Genomic DNA, 21,042 nt, shown 5'->3' on the forward strand with positions numbered 1-21,042 from the left:
GGTGTGCCAAACTGAAATCTCCTGCTGGATACCAGCTAGCCTATATTGCCAGTCTTCCATGAGTGTCTCTGTTTATTTCTGCAGCATTAACTTAAATATTTATGGTCTAATTACCACTGTTTTCTCACCCAACCTACAATAAGTTTGAAAACACCCTTGTCTCATTACAGTGCCAAAAGCAATTAACTCATAATTAAGTAAATTGCTCATAATTGTATAATTTCTTAGGTACATTTCATAATTTTATAGCTTCTAATACAATGTATTAGACTGCTCTGCAAGCAATGCCAATAACACTGTCACTAGTTTCTCATTATTTTCAATTGCTGGAATATTTCAAGCTGAATAGGACAACTGACAACCCCACTATTACAACTCGCACAGCAGGAATTTCCTAGACTAGAGTGTGCCTCGTAGCAGCCAAATAATCTGTTATACAGCAGTAACAAATCATTTATAAATGTTCTTTGGTCAAAACAGGGACTCAATCATAAGACACAAATGATCATCAGAAACTGTCTATTTGTACCAATTTAGCTAGATGAGGTTCAAAATTTAGACATACAGTACTCTTGTAGATACAGAGCAAACTGTAAGGTACAGAAGTGAGATAGCTTCTATTGACACTGCGTGCGTGCGTCTTTCGGCTTTTCCCGGTTAGGGGTCGCCACAACGGAACTCCGGTCCGCTAATGATTGGCAGTAGAGTTTTACATGCTGGCTTGCCGGGCCTAACACACAACCTTCAACGAAGGAACGCCCATTCACGCATGTTGTCACACAGTAGACGCTTTAACTGAGAATCGAACGGGCAACGTCTAACTGTGAGGCGACAACGCTACCGCAGCACCACCACCGCTAACAAGGTTATTATAGTCAGGCTACGTATGCCATACTTAAAGGTGAAGTAGGCTAGACCTGTTTTGTGGCAGCCAATAATTTACTGTCCCATGAGCATTTGCAGTCGTACCCTTGAAGGAATAATAGCCTCATATGAACTTAAGTTTCTGTTTTCACCAATCTCATAAGACAGACTACAAATTAAGCATTTGCCTGACAATTGTTTCTCCCTTAGGAACAATACATTGCATTTAATGGGCTAGCGTTTGCCACACAGACAGCTGAATAGCATAAATGTTATCTATTTCACTGATTTATCCTTCCTTAATTCAGTTGTTATTCCCCCTTGTAAGAACAAAGTAATGCTTGTATTTTATATCTCTGCACAGCAATCAAAATGTATAATTATCCAAGGAAGAAAATATGCAGACAAAAAGAGAAAGAATTTGTTGCAAAGTTTTATGGCGATTTCCTTCTTCCACACAAACATACTCAATGCCAAAAATCATTATTTTCAAATAATTGGGTTTAAGTCCTGTATTGCAACAAACCCAACAGTGCTTACACATCCTGTTGATTTTGTAGTATAAAATGACCTACTTCTTTTACCACAACAATAATGAACTATAAAAGCCGAGTTACTGTCTGCAGATTTTTCTGATAGTCTCTTCAATTGTCAATTATTATCTCATAGAGAGCCACTATCCACAAGCTACTATGGGAAATCCAGAGAAATATACAAATATTTTGTTGTGGACACAACACTGAAGTTTTGTATGATCAGAAAGGAAAGCAGTTTTACATACATTACTGCTCGGCAGAAAATGTCAAGTACATATCCTTAAAGATCCCCAATTAAGAAATCTGTGATGTTATAGGGTACATGGAGTAAGTAACGTCCTATACAGATCGTGTCAGAGCCTTTTCTCTGTATCATGTCTCCTCCAGGCTGTTGAGAGATCATCTATGCCTGGCATATAAGGCATTGTCAGACTCCACCCTGATAGACCTCCTGCATACCTGCAAAACAAACAGCACCAGAAGTATTCATTTTAAAGATTAAACCTTGCCTGTTATACAAATAGGACCTGCCAGAGAGACAGATATGTATCCCAGAGACTATCCCTTCTCTTGAATACACTCCTCATCCATGTGAAGCAGAGTTCCTCCTAACCCAATTCAAGTGTAACTTGGACAACTGGATGGAGAATAGGAAATTCTTCCCTGATTTGGCAAAACTGTTTCTAATGGACACAGGCAGCCTGTAATTGGTTTATCTCCCAAGTCCCTGCTTGTAAATGTTTCATCTCCCAGGTCGCTGCTTACACCAGAATACCAGAACTTGTCAGATGTTTGGGAGGCATAGCTAGACTTAAAAAGGCCCTTGTGATCATTAGCCTGGCATGAACCTATGAACAAATGAAACAAAAGCTTCTTAAGAATGTTCTAATAAAATTAGGAAATGCTCTGTTTTTTAAGGGACCTGCATGTTCTTTGTCTCCATAGCTTTGACTCCCTGAAGTAAGCCTTGTTTTTTTAAGTCAGTTGTTGACCTTGCAAGTTCATACACAGTTTTAGATGCCTGACAAAAAACAGTGTTCCACATTACACCCATTATGTACCACCAGAGATCAGCTACTAGTAAAATCACATCTTATTTTAAGGTCTAAATAAAACTATGCAAAGGCAAGATCAGCAGCTCAAAACAAAATACTTTTGGCTAAACCATTGCATCTCATGACAGTGCAGGAATACACCCATTATGTACCACCAGAGATCAGCTACTAGTAAAATCACATCTTATTTTAAGGTCTAAATAAAACTATGCAAAGGCAAGATCAGCAGCTCAAAACAAAATACTTTCGGCTAAACCATTGCATCTCATGTCAGTGCAGAAATACATGAATTACAAATGTCCCTATCTCTGTTACACTTATTAATCAGGATTAATTAAAATGATTAAATCATGCTTATATATACTACTTTTAAGAGTTACCCTGAAACTGAGTTACTTTACTGACTAAATGCAAGTAGCAACTGTCACTATCTCTTTATTTACAAAGGAACGTAATAAAGAGTATACTTACTTTAGTTCTGCACCTTCACTCTGTTCTTCTTCTAACTTCTTTTCTTTCTTCTTCTGTTCTTCCTTCAGGCTAGCACAGGCTGCACAGCACAGCTGACAAAATATTACCACCCAAATAAAAAAAAATTAGAATCCAATGCCAAATTAAATTATTAATAAAATCGATCCTTAATCACAGTCACGACTCACGAATCAATCCACAAGCCCACAACTGACTATCTGATTCTCGTTCTTTTCCCAGCACATAAAGCCCGGGAAGAGAGCGACAACCAGTCAGCAGCATTTAGCCCAGCAAGCACGTCATGACGTGCCTGCGGACGTCACAGTCCGAGCCCCTTCCAATTCTATGCGGTTTGGAACCGCATAGACTTCTGGGCATCACAATGATGCCTTAATGACTCCACCGGGCTGCAATAAAAACAAACAAAAAAAAATCTATTTAAAACCACCGCAACCTGAGGCGGTTAAAGTGCGCATGCGCGTACTTCCGAGTCGCGTACTTCCGAGTCGCGGACTCGAATTTCACATTTAAACAAAAAAAAACAAACATCTGCTAGTGTCAGACAAGAAAAGGTATTTTTTTTTTACATTTTCTGCTTTTTAGCTGAGGGGGCTGCAGTCCGGCAGTCCGATGCCACGAGCCGCCCCTGGCTAAACTCCATCACTGTATAGGTAAACAAAATGGCATTAAAATATGCCTGAGTACATGTGCAAATATAAACACACAACATGTATATGTAATGCGGACATGTGCACAGATACACAACACATAAATACACGTATCCACAATTGTCCCATGCTTACCTGCTCGCGCTGCCTACCTGCTGCTTGGAAAAATAAAACTGATATGGTACTGCTGCCTGTAATTCCCATTGCTGCTGTACTCTTGCTCGCAGCCAGCCCAGCTTGGAAAAAAATAAAATGACTGATGAGCAACATTACTGCCATTAATGTTGCTGCCTGGTAAGGTTCAACTTCTCGCTGCTCAGTATTCCCGCTCGCAGCCAGCCGGAAATAGCCAGAAATAATGACGCGAGCTCCTTGAGCTCAATTCTGACTGGCTGGTAGCCGTGACGGCGCTGACATCATCGCGCACGTGATGATGTCAGCTCCGACAGCGCAATTTTTTAAAAAATAAAAAGAATGAAGCAAAAAAATCGGAAATGAAGGGGTGCCAATCGGGAATCGTGGCACCCCTTCATTTGGACCCCAAAACTCGGTAAATACCGAGTAATTCGGTATGGTTGGGAGGTATGGATATGACTAAAAATAATTTGTTTAAAACCTGGGCTAACATCACAGAAGACACTAAAAGATGGTTAAATCCTGACCTATCTCCACTATCTAAGGCGGCTATAATTAAAATGAATATTCTTCCAAGATTATTGTTTCACTTTAACACTATTAATCAAAATATACCAAATAATTTCTTTTCCCAACTTGAAACACTACTAGGGAAATTTATTTGGCATCCATAAAATACAAGAATAAAATACTCTAGATTAACATTACCCAAACAGAAAGGGGGCATAGAACTACCCGATTTTCAAACATACTATGACATTATAAACACTAGTCGAATTATACAAATAGTAAATTTTGAACCATCTAACAAAGTATGGTATCCACTATGGATTAAAATATATTATAATCATCTAATTTTATCAAATTTAAAGACTAAAGCAATACCCTTTCTAAATTCTAAGATACTAAGGTATTTTAAAATCCACCCCATAATCATAAGAAATACATTACTATTTCAAAAGCTGGTATCCTCCCTAAATCTTAAGGATGCTTTGTTATTAGGACAACCAATACACCTAAATCCTAATATTAAATTAAATAACACTATGCTAAACTTGAATCAATACCCACTAATTAAAAACACCACTATATGGGACTTCTACCAAGCCAAAAGCCTTTCAATTGAAAATATAACACAAAGATTAGAAGTAAATAAACGTTATAACACCATAATCAACCAAATACTATATCTGATCAACACAATTACTACAAATGTTTAAACTGACAACGAACATATGCAGCTATATCAACAAATTGTTAACCTGTTGCTTTCATGATTCAAAATGCTATCAAACACCTATAGATTAATAACAAGGATTAGATACCAAGATGCACTTCTATATTCAAAATGTTGGGAAGAAAAAAATAACAAGATCACTGTCGAACAAAAATCTGCTGCAATTGAACTTACCTTGAAATTAACTCCGCTCAAAAAATTAATTTATACCCAAATTATGATTAACAATAATGCCAATCACACACCACTCTTTCTAAGTAAAATTAATCCTTCTCTCTCTTTATTGTCCCACATGTCCAAACAGCATAGCTGACACCCTTCATATTTTTGGAGCTGTAAGAATGTTTACAAATTATGGTGTTCATTAAGAACCAAGTTAGAAAAAAAGTGATACACTAAATCTACCCTGTCATGGGAAATTGCAATTTTACAAGTATTCCCCACCAACTTTTCATATGAATACAAACACATCTTAGTAACATTGTGTGCAATGATGAAATCATACATTGCTCAAAATTGGTTAGATAGAACTAAAATTACATGGGAAGAACTTAAAGGCATGGCTATAAAATACATATTAGCTAAACTAATTACAAGAATAAAAAAAAACGATCCTATTATCAGAAATATTGGAAAATGCTTATAGGAATCTTAAGGTAAAACTGGTTTATGAACAAGGGACTATAACATCATTATTACTCTAAGTAAATAAGGAAAAATAAAAGAAAATAAATATTGCAAAACGTGTACCGATCTTAAAATTGGAAAGGTCTAGAAAGTGTAAATATAATGAACATTTTGAGGTGACATCAACTGTATATAGTGTATATAGTTAGTACAAGTTACAGTTTAAGTTAGATAGGCTAGAATATCTTGATGAAACTGTTTTAATGTCAGAGTCTGTTATGATTAAAATATCTCAGAGTAGACTTTGTCTTACAATTTAATGTGAACAGTCTGAATGTTAGTTAATTCTGCATATTGATAACTGAACACTGATGGTATATGTTCTGTATATCCTATTATGCTTATTGCAAACTGATATTCCATGTATCATGTCCTTATATATTTCTGTTTTATTATTTTTCTTGTATTAAAAAAAAAGGAAAATGCAATAAAAATATATATTTGAAAAAAAAGAGAGAAATTAGAGGAAAGAAAAATATTTCCACAGAAAAAACTGTCATAAGTTTCAAATGAAAATCTGTGTTCATTAATACAACAAATTTGTGAAAAACAGTATATAGACCAAGAAACTTTGATCTGTTTGAAAAAAGAAGCATCTGAGAAAGTCTAAAAATATAAACAACAAAACCTTAGAGATATTTGAAAAGTATAAAAAAGAAATATGGACATGGGAAACAAAGAGAGATTTAATAAAGCACAATATTTATGCAAAGGAGAAAGTCAAATTAATCAATATAAAGAAGGCTGCCCCAAAGATATACAAAGAGAAATAAAGGCAAAGGCATCCGGATATGGACAATTTCACAATAAAAAAATATCACAAAGATGGAACATAGAGAAGAAGATTAGTAAAGTAGAAGTTAAAAAACATAGAAGTTGAAGTTATGGAGTGTCTGCGAAGTGAAGGATTTGGTGTAGAAGGTCTAACACAGGTTACATCACAGCATGATGAAGTGAGTCCTCAAAGTAAGGAGAGAAGGAAGACTAGGAAAATGGAAAAGGAAAGGAGATTTAATCTGGTGCAATATTTAAGCAAAGGAGAAAGCAAAACTAATACAAAAAGAGCAGCACCAAAAATATTTGAAGAGAAATACAGGCAAAGGAATCCAGACATTGAAAACTTTACAATACAAAAAATAAGAAGACAAAGAGGAAAAGTAGAAAAGGAGATTATTATTGGAGAAGTTAAAGAAATAGAAATTGAGGTTATGGAGTACCTACAAAGTGAAGGATTCAGTGTAGAAAATCTAATTCAGTAAGCACCACAACAGGATGGAGCAATGGATATCCAAATTAAGAGGAAACCAGTAGAACAGGAAGCAATTGGTCAGGTGCCATATGAAGATAATTTGGAGCCTCCCACAGGAAACCTGTATAAATGTTCACTTGAAGCTAAACAGGAAGGGAAGGAACAGGAAATTGTTGAAACTCTGACGCAGTCTATGTTGAGGAGTGATGGCCAGTGAGTTCCCATTTGACAGACCAATGGATGGCACAGGATGAAATTGAAGATAAGGTGACACAGGAAGAGCTATAGAACTTTCTATAGAATGCTCACAGGAAATGGAAAACAAGGGATGTGCCCTCAGTTTGGAGGAAAATGAGCTAAGAGAAGAGTTGCTTGATTTAATGGACATGGATAGCTATATTAGGATCAATGAAAGAAATAGACTGCAGAAGGTCAATAAGACCCAAAATGTAAGAAGTCTGATAAAACAAATGAACACAGTACTTAGGACTGTCAGTAGACATCCATGCAATATAACAGAAATAAACAGAATATATTACTTTGCAGCTAAATTAATAACTGACAAAGTTCTACCATAAGAACACAGGGTAGTGAGGGAAATGAAGGGAGAAATCAATTACCATCATGGAAATATCAAATAGAGAAAACTATAAAGCTGTTAAGGCAAGAAGTGTCACTGTTAGAAGACTATATAAGAGGGACTAGATCAAGAAAAATACTAAGAAAGATAGATGTGATAAAAGCAATGTGCAGTATTAGAACAGACCAGGATCTATCATGCACTTCTGCAAATAAGCTAACAATTTCAGCACAGGTGGAAAAACTTAAAAGATACACAGATAAATATAAAGGAAAGGTTCAAAATAAGCAATTTATTGATGACCCAAAAAAGTTTTATAGAGAATTGGGAAACAAGGTAAAAGGAATTGAAAGACCACCAAAAAAAGAAGAAATAGATACATTTTGGAGAAGTATCTATGAAGATCTTGTGGAACATAACAAAGATGTTAAATGGATAGAAGAAGTAAAAGAAAGAATAAGAAGTTTAAAGGTACAGGATATGGAATGGGATGAAGTAACAGCCAGAGAGATTGAAACAAAGTTAAGAAAAGCCTCTAATTAGAAATCCTCAGGCCCAGATGCAGTACCTAACTTTTGGTTAAAAGTATTAACATCTTTGCACTTAGATACAGCCATGAGTAAGAACTATTTAAATGTGCATCCCAAACAGACACCAACCTGGCTAATAACAGGTAAAACAATGCTTCTACTTAAGACTGAACCTGCAAGCTACCCTAAAAATTATAGACCAATAACTTGCTTTCCGACAACATATAAACTATAGACGGGGAATTCATGTTGACAGAGTTTATAGTCATTTAGAAGAAAATTCAATTATGACAATAGAACAAAAGGGCAATAAAAGAAAGTCATATGGAACAAAGGATCATTTGTTGTTAAAGTCATAGTGGAGAACTGTAAAAAGGGGAAGAATCTAAGTATGGCATGGCCTGACTACAAAAAAGCATTTGATAGTATCCTACATTCTTGGATAAAAGAGTGCTTAAAAGTGTATTAAGATTCACCCTACACTGAACGACTACATTACAGTATCCCTTTAAACAGTGGCAGGCCACTTTGCAATTAAACCATGATAAAGGACAAATTATTACCCAGGGATAAAAATTCAAAGGGGGATATTCCAAGGTGACTCTCTGTCGCTGTTGCTATTCTGCCTTGCCCTTAACTCATTAAGCTGTTTCCTTAACAGCTTAGGCCATGGCTATAATCTGGCTCCTAGAAAACAACAGTGTAAAGACTTCTCATCTTCTCTTTGTCGATGATTTAAATTTAAAACCGTGTAATTCATCAGATGAGGAACTGAAAGTACAACTTGCAGGTTGTCAAAACTTTTTCAGATGATATAAGAATGTCATTTGGTCTTGATAAATGTGCAAAAGCAACCTTTAAAGCAGGAAAACTGCAGCACCAGGAAAACATCAGTTTGGGACAAGAATGTGATATAAAAGAACTTGAACAAGAGGGACTGTATAAATATTTAGGAATTGATGAAGAATCAACAATAAAACATGAACAAATGCAAATAAAACTTAGTAAGGAATACTTTAGAAGACCTAAATTAATTCTGAAAACAGCGTTGACATCTAGGAACAAAATCTGAACTATAAACAAATTTGTTCTTCCTGTCCTAACTTGCAGTTTTGGAGTGACTGATTGGCCCCAAAACATGTTGGATAGATTAGATAGGAAAGCAAGAAGGATGCTTCATGCTCACCAAATGATTTACAAAAATCAGTGTACACCAAGATTATATATTCCCTGTTCTGAAGGCGGGATGGACCTCCTTGAAATTGATTACAGGTATAGATCTGTAATCGTGGGACTTCACACATATCTGCTGACCTCACAAGACCCAAACATAGTGAAACTTTTGAAACATGAGGAAAATAAATCTAAGATGACATCTCTGTTTAATTTAGCAGAAGCATATTAGCTTCCAGCAGGAATGGAAATCAAACCAGAAGAAGATAAAAATCAGGCAGCAACTGAATGTGCCAAAAAAACAAAAGAAAGAATATAAGGTGAAGGACCAGATGAGAAGACAAGAAATGTGGAAGATGCATAAATATAGTTGCAAGTATAGAAAACTTCTGGAAGAATCTCATGTTGATCAGGAATAAATGCAGGAATGGTTAAGGAGAGGTGAATTCAAACCAAGAGATGAAAGGTTAATATTGGCAGACCAATATAGTGGGCTACGTACACACTGGTTTACAAAGTCCATTGAACATGTGAGAGAAACAGACAAATGTAGGTTTTGTAAAACAAAATTGGAAACAGTCACACTCTTCATTGCTGGTTGTGACATACTAATGGCAGAAGGACTGTATACTGAAAGGCATAATAATGTGGCAAGACTGTTACACTGGGCATTGTATAAACACTATGGTACTGAAGTGGCTGAAAAACACTGGAAACATGAGCCACAAAGCATCACAGAAAATGATGAAGTTTATATCACATGGGATCACCCATTACCAACAGTTCAAAAGACAGATGCTAGAAACCCAGATATAGTGGTCCAAGAAAAGAAGACAAAAGTAGTATTGCCACTGAAATCACCACACCCAGTGACTACAGTGCCTTCCGTAGAGAGGGACGCAAAGTCATAAAATATCAAGAACTGCAGGCAGAAACAAGAGCAATGTGGAAGAAAGATACCCAGACAGCTCCAATAGTATTAGTAGCAACAGGTCTTATAAAAAAAATCCATAGTCATATTTAGATATGTTACCAATTCATGTAACCCCATACGAATTTCAGAAGGAGTCATTACTGGGCACCTTGTGGGTGCTGCAAAGAGCACTTTTGGCTGACATCAAAGATTAAAACAATACTAATTTCATGAACTTTAATCGTACTTTGACTTAGGAATGGGGTCCATTCCTGTCATAGTATTAGAAACCCAAAAGATTTGGAGACATTAAAAAAGGAGTACTACAGCGTGTATTATCAGTAGCTTTGAGTTTGTATATTGGACCACATACAAGAGTATATGAAAGGGATCCATCTGACATCACGAGGTTGTGAAATTTACTCTTAACTGAGTTGGGAGAAGCATGCACTAGGCCTGTAGTGTACTTAAAAAAATCCATGATTTTGTGCGTATACACACACACACACACACACACACACACACACACACACACACACACACACACACACACACACACACACACACACACTATAGACTCTTAATGGTAATATTTTTCATTAGTTTGTATGGACTTGGGCTCATAAGAATTTCTGATACCATAAAGTATCTGGGACTCAAATTTTGTACACAGTAATAATAATTCCAGTGGTAATGACATTTATATTTAATTGTATTAACACTTGTAATACTATAACAATATACATAAGTATATTACTAATATCAGTGATATAACATTTATAAAATCTAGAATTTAACAAAAGAAGATTTTAACAGATGCCTCAATCTAAAATTTTCTTTTGTTTTCCTTGTATGTGTAATTTATAATTAATACTTTATGCCACTTTTATTGCCTGCTGCTAGTGTACTATATAAATAAATGTCAGAGTACTGTATATAGTACTGCACTGTTATATTACTGTACATTTGTCTACTACAGCTGTGTTACCTCCCTTTCATACATAATGTTTCACTTTTGTATTTGCCTTTGGTCTGAATCATGGCTGAAAAGGGCCTCAAGACCAGTTCACTTATCTAATTACCAGTTAATTAATTACTAAAGATGAATGGCTTTCCTAGAATATTTTGACTACTAAATTAATTTTTACTGTCTCTCTGTAATCTAAGGTGCTTTCTCAGTTATCAACAAATGAATAACTAAATAAATAAATAAAAATATACATTTTACAGTATCCGAAGTTCTCCTAGATTAAACTATTTAGTTGCTCCTGGAACAAATGGAGACCTTAAAATTCTAGAGGTTTACATTTATTATTAAATTATGGGAGCACATAAACTATAATAATATAAATCCATCCATCCATACATCCATCCATCCACAATCCCTTTCTTCCATTTTTGCACATGGGGTCTGGGTGTCACTTCGACAGTGAAAATCATCTAGAGCAAAGTTTCACACCACCAGTCTGTCAAAAACAGTCTTAGGGGGATTCAAAGATGGCTGCCGTTCTGTAAGCACTGCTGAACTGCAGCTCTCTAATTAACCTGAGGAAATCTAAACCCTGAGTGGATAATATAAAGCTTTTAACATCAAATCTTCGATAAAATAACTTCAACTACACTTAACTATCTATTACTAAGAAGAAAAAATGGAAAAAAGGAATATATTTCACTGGATTACAACAGATTAGCTGGCTCTGCAGAGAGAAGTAAACAAAGGAACAGTGTGCTTTCTATACTGCAAGTCTTTGTGTTCAAATAAGATGTCAAAAGAGGAAAAAAACATGGATACAACCACTACCAAAACAAAACTTTCAGAATTGCAGTCACCTGAAAAGGATGTGATTTCTAAAAGACAAAAAATTACTAAAATACAGGAACAACAGAAATCAGGGACCAAATCTAAATCTGAACAACCATTAAACATGGAAGATATCAGAAATGTTCTGCTACCCATACAAGAAGCTCTGAAAGAACTGACTTGTCAAATACAAACATTTGGGAACTCATGTACTCAGTTGCTGGAGAGAATGGATAAGGCCAGGCGACGGAAGCCAATATCTGAAACTGAGGATAAATTAACTTTACTTGAAAAAAAAACTAATCTACATGATGTGGATATACAGGCTATGCAAAACAAGCTTATGGACTTAGAAGCAAGATCCAGGAGAAACAATATTATTCTCAGAGGGATTCCAGAATCTATTCAGTATAATGAATTAATTCCATCCATATTACAAATATTTGAAGTGCTGTTAAATGATTCTGATGGGGTGAAACAAATTATTATTGAAAGAGTGCACAGAGCTTTGAGAGAGTCACAAGCATCTAACTTTCCTAGACCTGTGTATGTTAAAATACTTAACTATCAAGATGTAAGCAGAATACTTACTACTGTAAAACAAACTGGAGGCTATATCATGTGGAAAAATAATAAAATATCCACGTCACAGGATTTACCCATACAGGTAAGACAAGCTAGACAGTCTTTGTCTCCATACTGTAAATTTCTTATTGACAAACAAATTAAGTTTCAAATGAAATACCCACATATGCTTATATTTACAATGGATGGGATTAAACATGCTATTTCCACTAAAAATGAGGCAAAAAATCTGTTTCTTAAAGTTTTCAAGGCTTTACCTGTATCAGAGACTTGAATTGAACTTTCGTTGAGACTGGCATGCTGCTGCAGTCAGATCCATTGTTTACTGTGTTCCCAGGACTGGATAATCCTTTGTTTGCATTTAAAAAGCTCTAGGCCTCTTCCAGAGTAATAAAACTGTTTGTTTTTGCTTATCTTGATTACCTGCATTAGTTTCCCATCATTTTATGGCTTCTACGAAGTGTTTTCGACGAGGAGGAAGACAGGAAGTGCCTAAAATGCTGTTGTGGGTGCACATTTTGCTGTGACACTTCCGGGAGTCCGTCTGTAAAAGTGGTCCTCCGTCGCGAGTATTTCACAGGGTTTCCAGGCTTGGGAAACCAAAGGAAACTGTTTTAACATCTTTTTATTCATTTAACTTCAAAATAACACTGTTGTATGGTAAAGTAAGCACATAGGAATATTTTATTTGTTTCTCTTATACATGTTTATGTAGAATTTTATGGTTATATTATTTAGAGAGGGTGCAGGTATTTAGTAATGTTTGTATAAATATGCTTCTCATTATAGTTCATAATGTACTGTGTTAAAGTGATAATGCATTTTATATTAGTTAGTTAGTAGTTTACTTTAGGATAAAACTATGATAGTGTGGGTTTATAACCAGGGATACCTGTATTTACCTGTATATTTATTTTAACATAGGGATGCATTTTAATATGTTTTTTTTTTTTTTGTGTGTGTCTCTATGCATGCGGTTTATCTATAGATAGCTAATCCAAATATTAAAACTTCCTTTTTTCAATTTATTTTCATATGTACTGTAATATTGTATTTTAATTTGATTTGCTTAAATATACTTGATTGGGGAGATGTAGCTCAATGCAGTGCTTGTTAGGGAATGTTTAGTTTAGGCTTTGTCGTAGTTAAGTTAGATTATATAGGTCTCAACTATGGAACATGTTTGAAATTTTATAATGTGATGTTTTCCTGTTTGTTTCTTTTCTTAAACCTTCTGTTATTCTATATTACACAAGACCTATATATGTCTTGGTCCGGGGTTAGAGTGGGTAAGCACTGGTTTAGGACGGGATATATGGATTGCTTCCAGATCATGTATGGTTTTGAATATACTGTATTTTTTTTTTTAATCTTTTCTCTCTAAAACCTTTATTGTACAGTCAACCTTGGTAATGTGGGAATTAGATTCATGGAATGTTAAAGGGCTCCAGAATTCAAAGAAGAGGAAACTATTGTTACATGTATTGTTGCAGGCTAAGGCGTGGTTTATTTTACTGCAAGAAACGCATTTAATGAATGATCAATGGGTTGATATAAAAAAAAAAGAAGGTAAGTCAAATAGTGCTGGGGTACCTATAATTATTAAAGACCAATATAAGGACAAAATTTTAGATTCTAATACAGATAAAGATGGACGATGGTGCTATGTTATTCTGGCATCAACCTTATTTGATAAACCTATTTTACTTTTAAACATATATGCACCTTGTAATGATCAACAAATATTCATAACATCACTGTATTCAATTTTAACACAATTTGATAGATACTACGTAATTGTTGGAGGTGATTGGAATGCTTATCAAAATCCGAAGTTGGATAGATCTTGTCCACACAAAGCATTTAATAAGCATGCAGTATTGGCACTGGATGATATTAAAGAATACTTTCAACTATATGACCCTTTTCACTATTTAAACAATGCTAATAGTACAAATAATTTTACATTTTATTCCCCACGTCATAAAATGTGGTCCAGAATAGATTTCTTCCTGATTTCAAGAACATTGATTAGTTTAGAACCTATAGTTGTTATACATGCATGGTATTTATCGGATCATTTGAAAATTTTGTTGAGTTTTGCTAAGGAGATAAAAGATACCTTGCGGCAAAGAGGCTAGAATTGGTCTCTTAATCCAAATCTGCTGAATAAGGAAGAAATAATACAGGAAATTACAAAGTACCTTAAAGACTTACTGGTTAGTCTAAAGAAACAACAATATGCCCCAGATATTGAATGGGCAACAGTTAAAACACAAATAAGAGGGATCCCTTTGCAAAAAGCCTCTTATTATAAAAAAATACTAAATAAAGATATTCAAAACTTGGAAACGAAAATTAAATTATTGGATCAAAAACTGATTCAGAATTTTAATGAACAAACAGAGACAGAACTATTTAAATGTCAGAAGGATCTCTTCTTAATACAAAATAGTAGATTAACATTCCAAGAATATAAGATGTTAGCGAGATATGCTAATCACGTTCAAACACCATCGAGAGCATTGGCTAGGATCATTAATCAATCAAAAATAACACTACAAATTTCGGAAATACAATTTAATAATAGAATTTATTCTAAAACAGAGGATATTATTAATATTTTTGAGAAAATATATACAAAAATGTATGATGGGCAAAAGGATATGTCCTTGCATAGAATCTATGAACAATTTTTACAATCAATTAAGTTTCCAGAAATAGGAGAGGATATTTAAAATGATTTAGTTAAACCGATATCTGAAAAAGACATAGTATATACAATTCAACATTTGAAATCACATAAATCACCAGGTCCTGATGGGATGACAGTGGAGTGTTATAAAAGTTTGCGCATATTTTTGGTAAGATACTTTCAGTTATATTTAATTATATAATTAGGAATACTATTAATGATCCTCATCTTAATGCCTCAAAGACTATTGTTATACATAAAGCCAATTCATAGGTTCATAGGTTCATACTAGGCTATCTGCCCTAGGGCATTTATTAGCCTAGCCAGAGTGTGTGTGGCTTTCACCACCCCTTAGGATGAGAATACTATACCCATTAGTTTGCTGTGCCTCTGTCCAGCAGTGATACAGAGATGATTCCTGGGGTAAACCTACGATCTCCCATCCACTCGTCAAGATTTCTCTTGAACAGAGTCAGTGAGGGGCTCTGCCTCACATGGACTGGGATTCTGTTCCATAGTGTAGGGAGTCTCTGGGTGATGAATCTGTCCCTCCAGCATGTCCTATTTATATTCGTGTTGAGGTTTAAGTCTCTTGCTCTTGTGGCTCTGGTGGATTTGGATTTTTTGAGGTGGAGCATGTCCATTAATTCCGGGTTGGACATGGCCTTGTATGTCAGGCACAGATCACCTCTGAGCAGACGGTATGCGACTGAATAGAGCTGGAGTTTCTTCAGTCGGGCATCGTATGACATATGTTTGAGCCCCTTTATCCTTTTGGTGAGGAACTTTTGGGGTCTTTCCAACTGCTGCAGGTGTCGGGTAAGGTACATTCCGAATGGGGCGTTGTACTCAATCATTGGTCTGATAAGTGAAGAGTACAGGGGTACAATGACCTCTCCTGATCTGGATGTGAATCCCTTCATGATCAGGTGGGCAATGTAGAAGGTCTTCCTAACCACTTTGGCAATGTGAGTGTCAAAGAGAGGTTACTGTCAACTTGGGTCCCCAGGTCCCTGATAACTTCTTCCGTGTTTAATGGATTACCACCTATGTGGTAATTAGGGGTTACCTTGTTTTTCCCAAAGGGTATGACTATACATTTTTTGGCATTTAGCTTAAGGCCATGGCTCTGGCACCAGTTATCCATTTCTATGAGACCTCTCTGCAGGATGTCTGTGTCTGATGGAGTGTCAATTATGGTGCCCAGTTTGCATTCATCTGCAAATTTTGTCAGCCACAATCCCCCTATGTTTGCCTGCACTTCAGGAAAATAAATGCCGAACAAGAGGGGGCCCAGGACTGAGCCCTGTGGGACACCGCTCGTGACCAGCTGACATGGCACCAGCAACTCTAACCCTGTGTGTTCTGTCCTTGAGCCAGTTTGCAACCCATCTTGTGACATATGGGTTTACATCTAAGCTGGTGAGCTTTTCTATGATGCCCGAGTGGGGTATTGTGTTTTGCTAGGTCAAGGTAGGCTGTGTGAACTGCCTTACCCTCATCAATGGCCTTAGTGACTGTTTCGAAAAAGTCGACCAAGTTCAAGAGGCAGGATCTGCCCTTGACAAAGCCAAATTGGGTAGGATCCAGTGTCTGTAGGTCCCCAATGTCTTTATTTATGAGTTCCATTATGATCCTCTCCATAGCTTTGCAGACAAGGCTCGTCAAGCTTATGGGGCGGTAATTTCCAGGGTCCGTAGAAGCACCGCCTTTGTGGAGTGGGACCACAGTTGCCATACGCCATTCTTTGGATCCTGTAGTAAGGCTAAGATTAAACAGCAGCCTTATGTGTGGGTTTAGTTCCTCATTGAGTTCATGTAGCAGAAACCCGGGGACACCGTCCGGTCCCATTGATGCTGTGTTTTTTGCTTTAGAGAGAGCAGCTCTCACCTGGGCATCTGAGATGTTTGGGAGGCTAGACTCTGGTGGGATAGATATTTCTCCTTTTGGGGAGGGAGGGAGAAATTTGCACTGAACCTGTCTGCCAGTATGTTGGCAATGTCTGTGGGTTCAGTGATTTTTTTATCATTTTGGACTAATTCTGAGCATATCTGGGAGTTTCCACCCAGGTTTCTAACATAGCTAAAGAAGGCTTTATGATTGTCTTTTGTGTCATTAGCGATTTTTCTCTCAAAGTTGGCCTTGGATGATTTTATGAGTGATCGTAGTCTTTTGCTAGTATTGATCAGAGATGCCTTCCCTTTTAGGGATTTTGCTCTGTCATGTAGTAGCTTTCTCCTCTTGTTGTAGAGTTTGTTTATGGCTGGGGTCCACCAGACCAGGCCTGCCTTTGGTGGAAAGGGTCTTGATTTTATTAGGGATTGCTTGATCCATACATTCCTGGAGGTGCTCGTAGAAGGCATTTGTAAGGGTTTCAGCAGCGTGGGTTGTAGTTTCCACTGGCTCAGGGGCCTTGAAGGATACCACTCCAGTCTTAAGAAGTGTGAAGTTTGCTTTTGAGAAGTTCTTCACTGTGGTCTTTTGCTGGGGTGGGGGATGTGGATCTCCAGTGAGATTAATTTATGGTCTGATCTCACCAATGAGGGATATACTTCCAGTGTGGAGCATTTTGTCCCCATGTTTGTGATGATCAGGTCTAGTATATTTTCTCCTCTTGTGGGAATGGTGACTAGTTGTTCCATAGCATTTGAGTTTATGAACTCAAGGAACCTTTGGGCTAGGGTGTTGGGGCTTGAGTAATGTTCCCAGTCTATGTTTGGGTAGTTGAAGTCACCCAATATGATGGTGTTTGGAGAGACATTCATACTCTCCAGTGTCTTCAGGAAGGCTGTGTGGGTTTCCTGAGTTTGAGAAGGTGGTCTGTAGCATGTTACAAACTGTAGGGCAGTTTTACCTATGGTTAATTGCACCTGGATGGTCTACGATGCTTCATGCGTTGCCACTAACCTGGAGGTGTGGGTATCCTTTATGAATATGGATACTCCCCCTCCTTTTGTAGTTCGGTCCGGATTTTGGGGCCGGAACGCATGATATGAGGTATAACCTGATAGTGCTGGGGTGCTCTCAGGAGCCTTGAACCAGGTTTCAGTCACAGCACAGACATCGATGTTCTCCATACTGAGGAGGGCTTCAGGGCTGCATCTTGAGGTTTAGACTTCTGGCATTGAGCAGTATTACCCTTAGTTTTTCTCCATTTTTGTTTTCTAGGGTAGGTTTATCATTTGAGCCTTGCCTAAAAAAGGCACTATGAGGGTGGCAAGAGCCTTTGCCAATATCCGGAAGCCCAGGGGTGACAGGTGCAAGCCGTCCCTTGCGAAGCAGCGTGGCTTGTCAAGCATGTCATCCCAGGCAGACAGACATTGGATCCCCTTAGAATGACACCAGTAATTAAGCCAATTATTAAAGCTGATCATTTTGTCTCTGTATTGTGGCATCATTCTTGGTGAGGGTAGGATACTGCTCAGGGTCAGGGTCATACCGGCCAGATCCTCAAAACCTCGATAATTATAGGCCGATATCATTAATGAATGTAGACATGAAAATTCAAACCTCCAATATAGCATCTAGACTGAAGAAAATCATGACTCATATAATATCCAAAGAACAGGCTGGATTTATGGTAGGTAGACAAACCAGTGATAATACTCTTACATTACATACTATGATAACATATGCTAAACAAAATAATCTTAATATCTATGCCCTTATAATTGATGCACAGAAGGCCTTTGAAAGGGGTTGATACAAATTTTTTGTTTGCTCTTTTACCTTATTTTAATATATCCCATGAATTTGTTCAAATGTTGCAAATATTATATAGTAATCCCTATACTACACTGTGCATTAATAGAAGCCTCTCCAAAAGAATACAGATTAAGACTGGAGCACGCCAGGGCTGCCCTTTGTCCCCTTTACTATTTAATCTTTATCTTGAGCCTCTGTTCTTATATATTAAACAGAATGTCTATCATAATGTCCCAATAATTTATGGAACTAAAATCTTAATGGCAGCTTTTGCGGATGATCTTAATATTTATTGTGCATCTCCAATATCTGACACTGACAAATTATTGAAGGCTGTTAATGATTTTTCAGAAGTCTCTAACTACAAAATTAACTTGGAAAAAAACAATATTTTTCCTTTAAAGACACCTAAACCTTTTTTGTTATTGCCTTTGGCTGGGCAGGTAACATTTAAAGAAAAAATTAAATATTTAGGTATTGAGTTTTATACAGACAATAAAGACCTCTACAATAATAACATTAACACAATTTGGGACCAAATAATTTCTGATTTCGGGAGGTGGAAGAATTTACGATTGACACTACTAGCAAAAGTTTCAATTGTCAAAATTAATGCGTTACCACGATTACTTTATATTTTTAGGTCAGCCCAATTAATACTTTCAAAGACATTTTTTTAAAAAATTCATAAAGAATTGGCTAAATTCATTTGGGAACCAAAAAAAAACAGGATATCTTATGATAAATTAATGACCCCAAAAAATAAAGGAGGACTGGAGTTGCCTAACTTCGAATTGTACTACCTAATCGTGAACTCTAATAGAATTCTAAGAATTGCCAACTATGATACAACTACTACTAAGTGGACACCAACATGGGTGATTTTGAATTATAAATATATTTTAAAGTTAAACATTAATCCTAAAGCAATAGCCTTTTTAGGTAAAGATACTTTGAAAATTTATAGGATTATTGAACACATTAAAACTAACATATTATCTATACAAGATTTATTTCAATCTTTGGATCTGGGTCAGTATATGATGGTTTTTCAACCCTTTCATAGGAATCCTAATTTAAAATTGAACAATCAATTAATTGATCTTAAAAAGTTTCCACTAATAGTTAATTTAACTTTGATTGATATATATAAATATCTGGACTGCTCGGCCAATCAAATAAGACAAGAATTTAACTTACCCAAAAATTATCTTGTTATTTTGAGACAAATTAGAGAACTTGCTATGAGCTACTTTATAAATTTTAAACCTGAAGATGAAAATGTTAATAAATGCTTTGAGTTGTGGCAAGCCCTCCAACAGGATATTAAATATATAACAACAACAAATAAATGAATTAAAGACTTTAAATTTCATGATAAAATTCTGTTATCCAAGTATTGGGAAGAGAAAATTTTAGTGACAGACAAAAATAAGATGTTAAAAGCAATTGACCTGACTATCAAATCTACTTCTCTTCAAAAATTGATGTATACCCAGTCGATGATATGGAATAATGCATATTATACATGCCTTACCCTGCATAAATTTAATTCTAAAAACTCTCCAACTTGTCCATACTGTAAAAATCAACCAGCTGATCTTCTTGATATGTTCTGGAGCTGTAAATGCATATATAAGCTTTGGAATTCCCTTAAGATTCAACTTCAGAAGATGGGTTACCAAAGTACAACGTTGTCATGGAAATTTACGATTTTACATATTCCTCCGAAAGAACTCCCTAGATCACAAAGTACTACATATATTAATATTTTTCTGTTAATGAAGCTTTATATAGCCACTAATTGGTTAGACCCATCTAAAACATATTGGGAAAGCTTTAGAGTTTTGGCAACAAGGCATATATTAGCTCATAAACTACTCTTAAGTCCGAATAATAAAAACATTAATAACCCAAAAATTTGGGAACAGATATTTAATATTATATTAGCATAACACTTTTAACTTGAAGGTAATCACATTTATATACTTGCTTGGAGAGAATTCTGTATTTAAACTGTATATTACTGGAAATGTTATTAACTACTTTTTGTTTTTCCTCTATTCTTAATGTTTACATGGAAGCATTCTTGTAAATATTTTATATTTGTTTGGTGTGATAGTTAGTGATATTAGTTAGTAGTCTTTTGTTTTGTATT

Source organism: Protopterus annectens, chromosome 2.part1 (assembly GCF_019279795.1).
Source record: "Protopterus annectens isolate FY-2018-M chromosome 2.part1, PAN1.0, whole genome shotgun sequence".
NCBI lineage: Eukaryota > Metazoa > Chordata > Ceratodontiformes > Protopteridae > Protopterus > Protopterus annectens.